We start from the raw sequence: 12,739 nt of genomic DNA, 5'->3' as shown, positions 1-12,739 counted from the left end.
AAAAGTTCTATTAAACAGAAAGAATTGTTTCACAAAGTCCCAGAGACTTTACCCCATTTGTGACGGACTTTGAAATGACACACAATGATACCACCCTACAGGAATTCATGACCTTTGCTTGTCTTACTAGCTTCATCTTATATATACCCTTGTTATCTGCTGCTTATCTCCAGAAATTTTATAAATGTCACAATCTTGCTGATTTCTAGACTAGATCAGTGCCCTCGTTAGTCTGTTTTCTGTCATTCTTAAATAAGTTATTTTATTATAATTTTTATAACATTATCTTTGTAATTGAATATTGTTTATTTAATTTGATATTTATTTCATTAATTGGATCCTTATATCAACTATATTTTTTCTTTAATTAGAATTTAAGCTTTATGAGGGCAGAAATTATATCTATGTACCTAGCACGATACAGGTACATACTAAGTACCAAATAAATATTTGGTGATATAGTAGGTGTATAGAACTGGAATGTATAAAATATCTCACCCTATATTTCAAATTTCATTAAATGACATCCAGAATTGTCTAAACTGGAAACCCCTGGAGTCTTAACTCTACTTAAGAAGTCTCAGGCTCCTTCAACCACTGCTGCTCCCAATCTGGCCAATCACTCACCAGTTCTGAAAGAAACATAGTATACATGGGAATTTGTGGAAATTTGTGACCAACTGTGTGAGGCTAAAAGCTAAAATCAGGCTCTGCTGGTATTACTTCACAAATACTTGTAAATTCACCTCCTCTTCATCACTACTACCACTAATATCTTAATGGAAAACAGTAATGTACCAATTAGACTCCTATAATCATTTTTAATTTTACAAATAAAATAAAATAATGACCTTCTAATTAGTGTCCTGTATTTTTATGTATACAACTTTTATATATTAATTATATATAATTTTATATGTAATTTATATATAATTATGTATGCAATTACATATAACATATATAGTTATGTATATTTTATACATATAATTACCTATAATTTAATGCTTTTAGTTAAATATATTGTTTAACTCTGCAAGTTAAATAACTTGTAAAAATTTTGCAAGTTAAATTTATAAGTCTAATGCCTTTAATGCTCATAATAACACTTTGGAGAAAGCTATCCTAGTTTTAATCCCGTTTTTACAGATAGAGATATTAAGACATTTCTAAAGGACATCTAGCTTGTAAATGGAAGTTGCTGGCAGAATTCGAATCTGTTAATAGGTTGGGAACTAATGGAAATGGTGGAACTAGTGAGATTGGAAGGTAAAAGTGTGTTCACAGGGGCTCCTGGGTGGCTCAGTGGGTTAAGGCCTCTGCCTTCAGCTCAGGTCATGATCCCAGACTCCTGGGATGGAACCCCGCCTTGGGCTCTCTGTTTAGCGGGGAGCCTGCTTCCTCCTCTCTCTCTCTCTGCCTCTGCCTACTTGTGATCTCTGTCAAATAAATAATAAAATCTTAAAAAAAAAAAAAAGTGTGTTTGCAAATTCCACACTCCTAAAAAACTATTGTTGCTATCCCTGACTGAAATTCATCTTTCATATATTTGGCATAATTCTCTTTCTAAAACATAGATGTGATTCTGCCATACTCCGATCTCCATCTCCCTCCCCCACACCCCCCTCAGCCCTGCCCCCACCAGTGGGGACATGGGGATGCAAACTAAGTCCTTTAGTCTGACATACAGGTCTTTCAAGAGCCTGATGTTTTCAGATTCCCTGGTTGTCTCCTGCCACTCCTGGTTTTCACCTTGCTGGCTCACCTTACACAGCTATTCCCTTACATGCTTCACATGTGCTTCTGCATATTTGCTTCCCCAGGAAAAGCTTCCCTCATTTCTGAGCTTGGATGCTTGGATAAATGTCAGCCATCCTTCAAAATTTAGCTTAGGTACTATCTAATCTAGACAACTTCTATTACTTTACTTTCTCTATTATTTTAAAGAAAAAATTTTTTAGTTCATATACTTATCTCCTCAATGGATTGTAAGCACTTCAAGAGCAAGAACTGTATCTCACAGTTTGACATCCAGTGGCAGTCAGTGATTGGCACAAGGTAGACACTTGAAAAGTAATTATCAAAGAGCACTAAGAAGGGATGAGTAGGAAGCCAAGACAAAAGAAATCTGTATTGATTTAGAGCTAACACTGTAACAGACATTTCAAACTTGTCATTTCATCCACTGCTTGTGAAAAGTAGAATCTATATGGTGTTAGCAGTTCCATTTTATAGATAAAGAAACAAATGTTCATTGAAATTAAATAACTTTCCCAAGTTTTCATTATTAGTGGAATTCAAATGTAGTTTTGACTCCACAGCTAGAGTACTAGATATTACATATAATAAAGCTTTCCTGGAAAAAAATCTTTATAATGATGACTACCATTTATGGTGTAATTACTATGTCCAACATATTGTGCCAAGCACATTTCTTTCATTCTATTCATTCAAGTGTTTATAAATCTCATGCTATAACCAGGAATATTCTAGTGACTTGGGAATATTAGCAATAAATAAAACAGGAAAAAGTCCTTGTCCTTTACGGAATTTACATTTAAGAGAAAAAGAAGACAATAAATTGATAAATTCATAATACACTGGTTGACAAGAACTATGGAGAAAGATGATGTCTGAATGGATATAGGATGTGCAGGGGGCAAGTGGAAGGGTTGCATTTGTAAATAATGTGGTAGTGAAGGTCTTACCCAGTGACATTTGAGTTGGGACTGGAAAGAGACATCATGTGCTGCCTGGCATGTGGACAACCAGGAAGCTAACATAGCAGGAATGGAAGAAGGGTAGGGAATGTTAATGGGAAGTGAAATCAGAGAGGTAGGGGTTAGGGTTGGAGGTGCAGACTGGGTAGGGTGCTGGATGGCACTCTTAGACTTTGACTTACATGGTTTAGAAAATTATTGAGCAGAAAAATGACACAGTCTGATAGGATTTGAAAACATCTCTCTTGCTACTGAGAAAATACTTCAAGGTGGCAAGGTCCAGAAACAGTCTAGTTAAGAAGGTATTCAATAATTAATGTCAGAGATTGGGGTAGCTAAAATCAGGTGGCAGTGGAGATAATGAAAGTGCAGAAATTTTGTATATATTTTAAATAGGAAACAGAAAGAATTTGGTATGGATTAGATGTAGTTTGTGAAAGAAAAAGGAGTCAAAGTTAAAATACCACTGTTGTTCTTGATTCAATATGTAAAATGGACATGTAAAAAAAAAGGTCTAATAAGATTCAGTACAATGTGAAAATATTTAATACACCTTATCATTATTTCTGTATAGTAATACAATTTTGATATTTCAATATTATTTGAAGAGAAGTCTATATTGGGGATAAATTATGCAAGTGGTCAAAATTGCTATTTCAAAATTTTCAAAAAAATGTTTATCAGAGTCTATCTTTAATTTATTTTCTTATTTATATTGGTACTTGTCATACTTAGTGAGAGTGTAGTATGTCTTAAGGAAATTTCCAATCAGGATTTTTTTTTTTTCACTTTTTAATCCAGTGCCAGTGAAACACCAAATGACTAGCAGTAGGAAGCAATCATAATGCCTCAGATGTGATTCTTGGGAGAATGAAGCTACTTTCATAGCCTGTGAAAGACAGGACTTGTCATGTTTATTGCCTGAGAAGACCTTGAGCTCTTTTTTTTTTTTTTTAAAGATTTTATTTATTTATTTGACAGACAGAAATCACAAGTAGGCAGAGAGGCAGTCAGAGAGAGACGTGGAGGCAAGCTCCCTGCTGAGCAGAGAGCCTGATGCTGGGCTAGATCCCAGGACCCTGGGATCATGACCTGAGCTGAAGGCAGAGGCTTAACCCACTGAGCCACCCAGGCGCCCCCCTTGAGCTCTTTTTATCCAGTATGCATGTATAAAGTTAGAGTTTTAACTAAGGCTATTGAAGAGTAATATAAAAATAATCATCAAGGACACTACCATTTTTTTGAGCTGTATGTGTCTTTGTGTGACTGTAAAAGTGATATAATAAAGCAATCCAATGGATGCAATGTGAAACCAGAGAAGAAAAAAGGATAGAAGGCCCAGTGAATGTAGAATTAAGAAGGTGTCATTAAGATCACAGAAGTAAAGGAAATACTTTTCTTTTCTTTCTTTCTTTTTTTTTCCCCCCCTTTCTGGTGGTGTGAACACCTGAAAAAGAACTCAATTAGACCAACAATCAATGGCAATACTTCTTTGGTTATGCTTATTAGGTGATTCTAGTTTAGATTCCAACTGAGCTGGAGGCACTGCAAGGGAAGAAATGTCAGCAAAATATAATGCTATTGATCTGACATTTACTCATGAAATTATCTTCCAACAATCTTTGCTGAGACATCCTATTACTACCTTTATTTTTTTCCACAATGCACAGAAAAGTAAACTTAGTTCATCTCTAACATTAGAAATGCTATAGGAATTTGGCGTGAACTTTCATTGCTGTTTCAACATCATATAAGCATTAGTTGGATAAGGCAAAGGAGAGATGACTGTAAATGGGATTGATTATTTCTCAGGAGAGGAAAGAGGGAAGATGAGGTAGATAATAATAAATCAGATTCTCTCAACTTGGCAGTCAACAGCTGGCTGTGAATCCAATGCATATGAAAGTTCAGTGGCAGTTGTCAGTACTGGATAGTCATTTGTTAAATGATGTGAAAGATTTGGTGTTTAAAGTAACAAGTATAAGATGGGAAACATAATAAGACTTAAAAAAAGGAAAATACATTATTAGTCAAATGAAACTTCCCCTTCAAATAGTCACTCTGGAAGAATGTACAGTAATAGAATATGTATATCATTGATAAAAATTTGGGGAACTGCTCTTTTGGAATTGTCCTGGGAGTAAGTTTTTAACACTACCCAAGAAAATGTAGAAAATTCAAACTAAAAGATTACGAAAGGAAATGAAGCAGAATAATAAAAGGTGCCAAAGTGAATAGACTCAAACAAGGGTTTGGGATAAAGCATGAATTACCACCAACACTCTACTCTGCTTTTCTTCCTTCCCCTACAGTCCAGTACTCCCTAGAATAGTAGACACAAGGAATAATAGATTCTTGCTAAAATGGGATAATTACTAATGTCATTGTTACAAAAGTATGGAGAACCTATTCTAATCCAAAAGTGAACTAAATGTCTTGAGATTGTTCAGCTTGACCAAATCTTAATAAAAACTCCTATCTGCTCAGCTCTAGCCTAATGACACTCAATGAGTTTCCCCCACAGAATGACGAACAACTTAATATTCTCTTTTATATGAAGCCATAGAAAATAAATGATTTTAAAACCAGATTAACGGCCTCTGGAAAGAACTACTATAGATCAACCAATAACAGTTTGTAAGTGTGAGTTACTTTTTGATATATCCAATCACTAACACAACTTCGCATCTTGAGATAGGATTTCCCAAATCCTTCTTGGTTTCCATGTTGTAAGTGTACAGACTTTCCACTTCAACTTAGTAAATGTGGAAGATCATAAAAGATGAGTAAGGTGAGGAGTCCAATAAGCACACACACAGAGAGTAAAAGAATATATATTAAAAAGTTTATTCTAAAGGCAAGAAGAATTGAAACAGTTTCTATACCTTGAATCACAAGCAGTTCAGAGTGGAAGAGGTGATAGCCTGAGGGTTATGGCACATTGTAACATTCTGAGTAGGTGTTGATGTGATTTTAACTGTGGGGGGAAAGGCAAGCTGATTTACTTCATTTGGAACCAGAAACTAGCCCTGGCAGGTGTTTTACCGCATTAAGCATATGGGCCTCAAAATGTCGATGACACCCCTACTGCTTTCATTTTTAAAGTCAGCCTATTAATAACATCTGACAGCTGGGTCAAAAGCATATGCTATTTAGCCTTATTGTGACATTTTGGCTCGTCAGGACACCACCAGTGATTATTCAACCTTGAAACTTGTGATCTTGTGTCTTCTGAAATTATGACTGCTCAACAGAGTAAAACAATCTATAAATTCCAGCCAGAACACTTTATAAGGTTGTCTGTATACCTTAACTGAATTTACTGGCCACATAGTCAAATCCTTTTATGTGTGAAGCAAAATCAGCCTTTAGAGTAGATGGAGTGGATGGATCTATAAAGTTATGATTCAAGGGGTCTTGACACAGAATACTTCTCAATACAAACACCCCCAGAGATGGTACACACCATTTATTCTTATCTACTGATACATAATTAGAAAATCTTTACAATTAGGTTGAGTATACAGAGGATGAGTTTAAAGAGTTTAAGGGGGAGGTCGTTTAAGAAATAGAGCACAAAAGGAGAAGGGAATCTACACTAAAAAAAGATGACTGATAGTACTAACTATAAAATCTAATTTTGCCTGGAACTCCCTGTGTGAACTCTTTTATGCCCTGAGCATTTACTCTTCATTGTCCATTTACTCGTCACCATCAAAGGAGACTAAATACCAAGTATTAATGCATAACACACAATTGTTGGGAATCTGGTCTGGCACAAGTATCAAACACCCAGGTTAGTGGAACAAAGAAAAATAACCAAAGTCAACATCCATCCCTCAAAACAGACACTGGAGCAGGGAAGCTCGGAAAAAGATAAAGAGGAGTGTGGTGTTTGTGAGCATGAATACTTTCCTCTGCTTATGGACCAATAACCCAGAGTTCTATTTGTTGGATTCCACAAACACAATGGAATAACAAATGCCACTCAAAGAAAACAAAATAAAAACACTCCTAGATACTATTTGTTTGTTTTTGTTAGCATTCTCTCTCCATCTTTTCTAAATGAATCTAGATTCTCTGATAGTGAACCCCCCGAATGCAGAAGTAGGGCCAGAAGAGACATGGTGCAGAGCCAACACTTATTTTCAGCATGTTATTAAAAGCTGTTGGCATGATTCTTCTAATCTCAAACACTCCTTACCCAATAGGGTACGAGATAAGCATCAGAGTGCTTCCCATTATAGGAATAAGAGCAATAAATAAGAATTTTATGACCAATATTTTGATGCTTAGGCCAGAGTTCCTGCCAGGATATCTCCCAAAGGTGTTTTCTGAAATGAATTTTGAGGACTGCAAAATCTTGGAACACCCTGACCATCAAGTATTAGGAATAAAGTCAGCATTAAAATTATTGATTTGTGGGGAGAAAAACATAGCTTCCCCCTTTCTTGAAAGATGAACCAGAGCAAAATAGCGATAGAGACACCTCCTTTCACAGAGGTGTATCTGTTTCATTTGCTCCCCATAATGCCAGAGATATTGACCATTCCAACTAGGTACTCCTCACTGAAACCTGAAGCCGTGTGTGTGTGTGTGTGTGTGTGTGTGTGTGTGTGTGTAAGTGTTTTCTGTATCTCTTCAGTGAATGGAAAATAAATGTTAAGTAATGGTATTCAACCCTAAACCCATAGTGACAATTTATATTTTATCACCAGGCTCAGTGGAGAAAGTTTAGCTAAGTTCTGTCCATTTGTGTGGATGGGTAAGTGCTAAAATATGTCACTTACTTCAAGTTAGTAACTAACATATACATACAAAACTGGCTTAACTTTTAATTAAGACATTGGACCCCTAAGTAAAAGAAATCTACAAGTCATAAAAAATGCACGATTCTGCAGCAAATGTTTTAACTTTGGTCTTCAGAGGTGTGCATTATAATTTGTTTTTTTTTTTCTTTTGTTTTGTAGAATACTTAGTAATGTGTCAGTAAAGCAGCTTTTCTGTCTCCAATAGCATCTGCTTTCCATGCAGTGAAACTGACTTACAATGAATCTGAGGGAGAAATGTGCTCTCATAAACTATATTTGGAGTAAACCTTGGAAGCAAATCCTTGCAGCCTCTGAAATACCATATAACCATAACAGCACCAATTTTTCCTTTCCCTCTGGTGACTGAAAAGAAAAAGTATGCTCCCCTCCCTCATCCCTGAACCAAAGACAGTACATTGTAATTATTTATTTCACTATGATTTGCATTTTACCTGACACCATTTATATATCCAAGTTGAAAAGCCGTGCACTTAAATATTTTAACCAAAGATGGTATTAGAAGTGATTTTAATCACCTAAATTATTTTCTCTAAGCTTCAAAAGCTATCAGTGTTTTCTTACTCCTCATTGCCAAATGATGGAGGTTATATAACACTGATCATTTCCCTTTCTATTTAAAAAATAAAATGCTAGTCTGAAAACATAAGTGTTTAATGTAACTACTGCTTCAGTAAAGAAAATACATGGTCAGGAGAGGTGATATCAGCAAGAGAAATGCTTGCCAGCTGGCTGACAGCCTGCCTCAAAGTCCTCATGTATTTCTGCCCGGTAAGTACATCATCACTGGATGTCAGGACATCCTATGTGGTCAAAGTCTGTAAGAGCTGCCACATTGGCTAGTCATAGCCATTGTCACTTTAGGTTGGGTGTATCATCTCTGGAGATTTTAGAACCATCCCATAAACCTTCCTTTCTCCCTCTTCTGTTATGAACACCAGCCACCATTTCTGTAATGATTCTGGTTAGTTATCTGAAGAATATAGTGTATTTTATTTCTTTGGTGCATTGAGACACTAAACATATGTAAAATATCTTACCTTTCCAAGTCAAATTGAGGCCATCTCAAGACCTATTTTCTCCAAAGTAAGTTCATGAAAACTGGATATTACTAGGCAGCTGCGGTGTTCACAGCTGGCCTTCGGAAGGGGTGATATCTGAAGCCACCTCCCGGACCTACTCCTTTGTTCCTCTCCACCTTTCAAACTCCTGCCTCAGTTACGTGTCGGATGACAGGAATCAGCAGTTTCGGGAGAGCAGGGACATGCTGTGGGGGAAAGACTAGAGAACAAGATGCTGGCAGTGTCTCTGTTCATATCATTGAAATTCATGGAAACCAGAGTTTTCAAAGGAACTTTATAAAATGGATTCAATGCTATATGTCTTGTTCCTATCCACCAGCAATCCCTTTTTAGCAAGAAAAGTATAGAGACTATACTAGGAACTGATATGCCAGAAGTTCCACGTTTTATCCTTCCTGTTTTGCCCTTCACAGGAGATGGGACTCAAGTATTAAGTGGAAAACTTCTCTCAAATATAGATATATAAAATTTTACTCAAGAAACAAATCAGTTTCTGGAGCTCCAGGAGTGAAGGAGCACGATTATCTGACATTTTAGCCCTTTCTCCACGCTGCAATATTGATTTTAAACACATGATCCATAGTTTCTCGCTGGGCTTTTGTTACTCACTAGCTGAGACTATAGACAATTTAATACTCCACATAGTTTCACTGTATGAAAAATGAGAAAAGTTGTTATGCTTCCACATAGTTTGTTTTGTTTTGTTTTGTTTTTTGCCATTATAAAGTGAAAATACAATGCAAAAACATTTAGCATTGTATCTGACACATGATAAGCCAATAAAGTTAGCTGGTACTGTCATTATTCCTGTGTCAGTATCTTGTTCTGCCCTCTTATGACATACTAATAATATGCTACTTCCCTTTGTTCTCTTCTATTGTTTTCGAACACCCCTATGTTAATATTTCTCCTTCCGCTCTTTGTTTTCTTCTCTAATTCCAGCCTCTGTTCAGTGATATCCTAGCATTTTTAGCATGGCCTAATTTTCACCTCTCAGCTGAGTCTTCCCTGATCCTTTCAACTAGGCCAGATTCTTAGGTTATTTATTTTCAAAGGACGATATTGTTTTTATTCAGGGTCAAAATGAATATGTCTGTTTTATATCTATTTCACTACTGTGATATTAAACTCCAGGAAAGCAAGAACAGCTCATTTTCTTGCTCACCATTTTATTCCTAATGCCTGAAAAGCTGTTTGACTCATATGGGGAACTCCACAAATATATTTGAAACAAAAAGAATCAATCAACAAATGATTGCTGTTACTTGTAGGTCATTCTTAATTTATCATCTCTTAAGAAACTCTGCTTATTAAAAACCATGATGATCACTATCTTGTCTGCATCATCTAGATCATTTTCAAAATATAGTTTCAGGATATTACATCAGCTTCCTCTATGATATCAGCTTCTAATTCAAATATTTATCTTTCCATTTCATCTCTTTTATTATCTGTAATGTTGTATACTTTCCCTTTAGCAAATTAATCATTCATTCATGCATTTAAAATGTTCAAAGATAGTGCTAAAAGACTGGGGGTAAAAACCTCATTGTCTTATTCTTGTTGTTTGCTCATTTATTTTGGTTTGTTTCTTTACTTGTCTGGTAGGAGCAGACATATAATAAGGCTACTGTAAATGAGTAAGTTTAATGATAATGTCGGCACAAGGAATCCTAAGAGAATGGTATAGGGATTCTCAATGAATCTGAGAGAAGATGAGAGAAGAGTGTAAGGAAATTTCCCAGAATGAGGTAGAGGAGGAAAGGGAAAATAATACAGGACTAGAGGCAAGGGGAGCAACATTGCCTCTAATGGGACTCTAAGATGATTGCTGGAAATATTGCATAAAGTCAGAGGCAGAGCAACTCAGAGACCATGCTGGCATATTGGTCAAGTGAGATCACGAGGGACTTTGAATATCATGCTGGAGAGTCTTTGCTCTCTCCTGTATGGTGGATTATTAAAGGATTTCAAGACGAGGGGTGACGTTGTCCAGCTTGCTTCTAAGATTTAGCGCTGAAAGCTCTTATGAAGGATTTGGGGTAGCTGAGTCCACAAGGCCACTGCAGTAGTTGAGGCAGATTGCAGTCCTGATCACAAGATTCAGTGTGGTGTTTCAGGAGAAGGTCTTGGGGAATGTAAAGTCCCAAAGAAGCATAAGGGTAATGAACGAATAGTCAAGGGTAGAAAAGGAAAGGAAGGTAAGAAAGGCACATACGGATGGGAGCAGTGAAGGCAATGTGGGTTAGGAAGACCCTGTGAGTTTAAAAGCAAAGAACTATGGGAGAGCTATGCCCACTGAGCTATTCAGTTTTTGCAGTTCGGAATTTCTTGAGAAGCAGTTCTGAGTCTTCCCTCAAGAATTACATCCCTACTATCATCACCACTATCTGGCAGGAGATCAATAGGACTAATTTATTTATGTCATTTTCCCCAAAGCTTTAAGCTCTTCCCTCCAGAAATCAGCTTGGCTCACTCCCTCACAACCACCACCTGTTTTCTAAGGACACTCACTTTAGGGAATTTTCTCAATCATTCTTTTTGTTTATTTATTTTATTTTTTTAAAGATTTTATTTATTTATTTGACAGACAAATCACAAGTAAGCAGAGAGGCAGGCGGGGGTTGGGGGGTGGGAAGCAGGCTCCCCCTGAGCAGAGAGCCATATGTGGAGCTCGATCCCAGGACCCTGAGATCATGACCTGAGCTGAAGGCAGAGGCTTTAACCCACTAGGCCACCCACGTGCCCCTCAATCATTGGGTTAGAACAAAAATAGCACCTTCCACGGCTCACCACACTTTTCTGTCCAGCTTCAGCCCTCTTTTTCACAAAACTGATTACCATGATACATATAAGTACAAGGAAACCTTGGAGATACTGTGGGTTCTGTTCCAGACCACTGCAATAAAGCAAATATCGCAATAAAGTGAGTCAGATGAGTTTTTTGTTTTCCCTGTGCTCATGAAAGATATATTTACACTATACTATAGTCTCTTATGTGTGCAACACCATTATTTCTTAAAAAAAAAAAAAAGTATATGTCTTAATAAAAAAGTACTTTATTACTAAAAAATGCCAGGAGTGCCTGGGTTGCTCAGTTGTTAAGCATCTGGCTTCAGCTTAGGTCATGGTCCCAGGGTCCTGGGATCGAGTCCCACATCAGGCTCCCTGCTCAGCAGGAAGTCTGCTTCTCCCTCTCCCACTCCCCCTGCTGTGTTCCTCCTCTCACTGTCTCTCTCACTATCAAATTAAAAAAAAAAATCTTAAAAAATGCCAACCGTCATCTGAACTTCCAGTAAGTCATAATCTTTTTGCTGGTGGAGGGTCTCCCCTCGATGTTGATGGCTGCTGACTGGTGAGAGTGGTTGGTAGTTGCTGAAGGTTGGGGTGGCTGTGGCAATTTCTTAACATTAGACAGCAAAGTTCACAACATCAAATGACTTATCCTTTCATATTTCTCTGTAGCATTGATGCTGTTTGACAGCATTTTACCCACAGTAGGATTTCTTTCAAAATTGGAGTCAAGCCTCTCAAACCCTGACACACACTACTTTGTCAACTAAGTTTATGTAATATTCTAAATGTTTTATTGTCATATCAACAGTCTTCACAGCTTCTGCACCAGGAGTGATTTCATCTCAAGAAACTACTTTCTTTGCTCATCTACAAGAAGTAACCCCTCATCCTTTCAAATTTTATCATGAGATTCCAACTATTCGGTTACATCTTCAGATTCACTTCTAATTCCACTTCTTTTGCTGTTTACAGCACACCTGCAGTTAACTTCCTCCAATGAAGTCTTAACTCTTCAATTTGTAAAAAATGTAATATCTGTGAAGTGTGATAAAGCAAAGTGCAATAAAACTGAGACATGCCTGCATTTGGTTATCATTTGACCATTCCTACTATTTTTAAGTCTCATGAAAATAAAAATTCTTGTCTGTTTTGCTCATTGTGGTGTCTTCAGTTCCTAGAACAATATTCAACACACAGTAGGTGCTCAAAAATGTTAGTTACAGAATAATTGTTGTTGGTAACTTTTAGTGCCCAAAGATTACAGATTTCTATAAAATGTTGGAAAATAAAATGAGCCTGAAATACCTTGGAAAAC

At 36.8% G+C, this 12,739-nt stretch overlaps 1 pseudogene; it reads left to right on the top strand.

Annotated features, from left to right (window-relative positions):
- The window catches only part of LOC116597916, a 63,398-nt pseudogene extending 50,892 nt beyond the window's left edge, over positions 1-12,506 (top strand).
- Positions 12,507-12,739: the final 233 nt, after the last annotated feature.

The sequence above is a fragment of the Mustela erminea genome, chromosome 8 (genome assembly GCF_009829155.1).
Source record: "Mustela erminea isolate mMusErm1 chromosome 8, mMusErm1.Pri, whole genome shotgun sequence".
Classification (NCBI taxonomy): domain Eukaryota; kingdom Metazoa; phylum Chordata; class Mammalia; order Carnivora; family Mustelidae; genus Mustela; species Mustela erminea.
The sequence above is the reverse complement of the archived record's forward strand: the minus strand, read 5'-3'. Positions and strand labels throughout refer to the sequence as shown.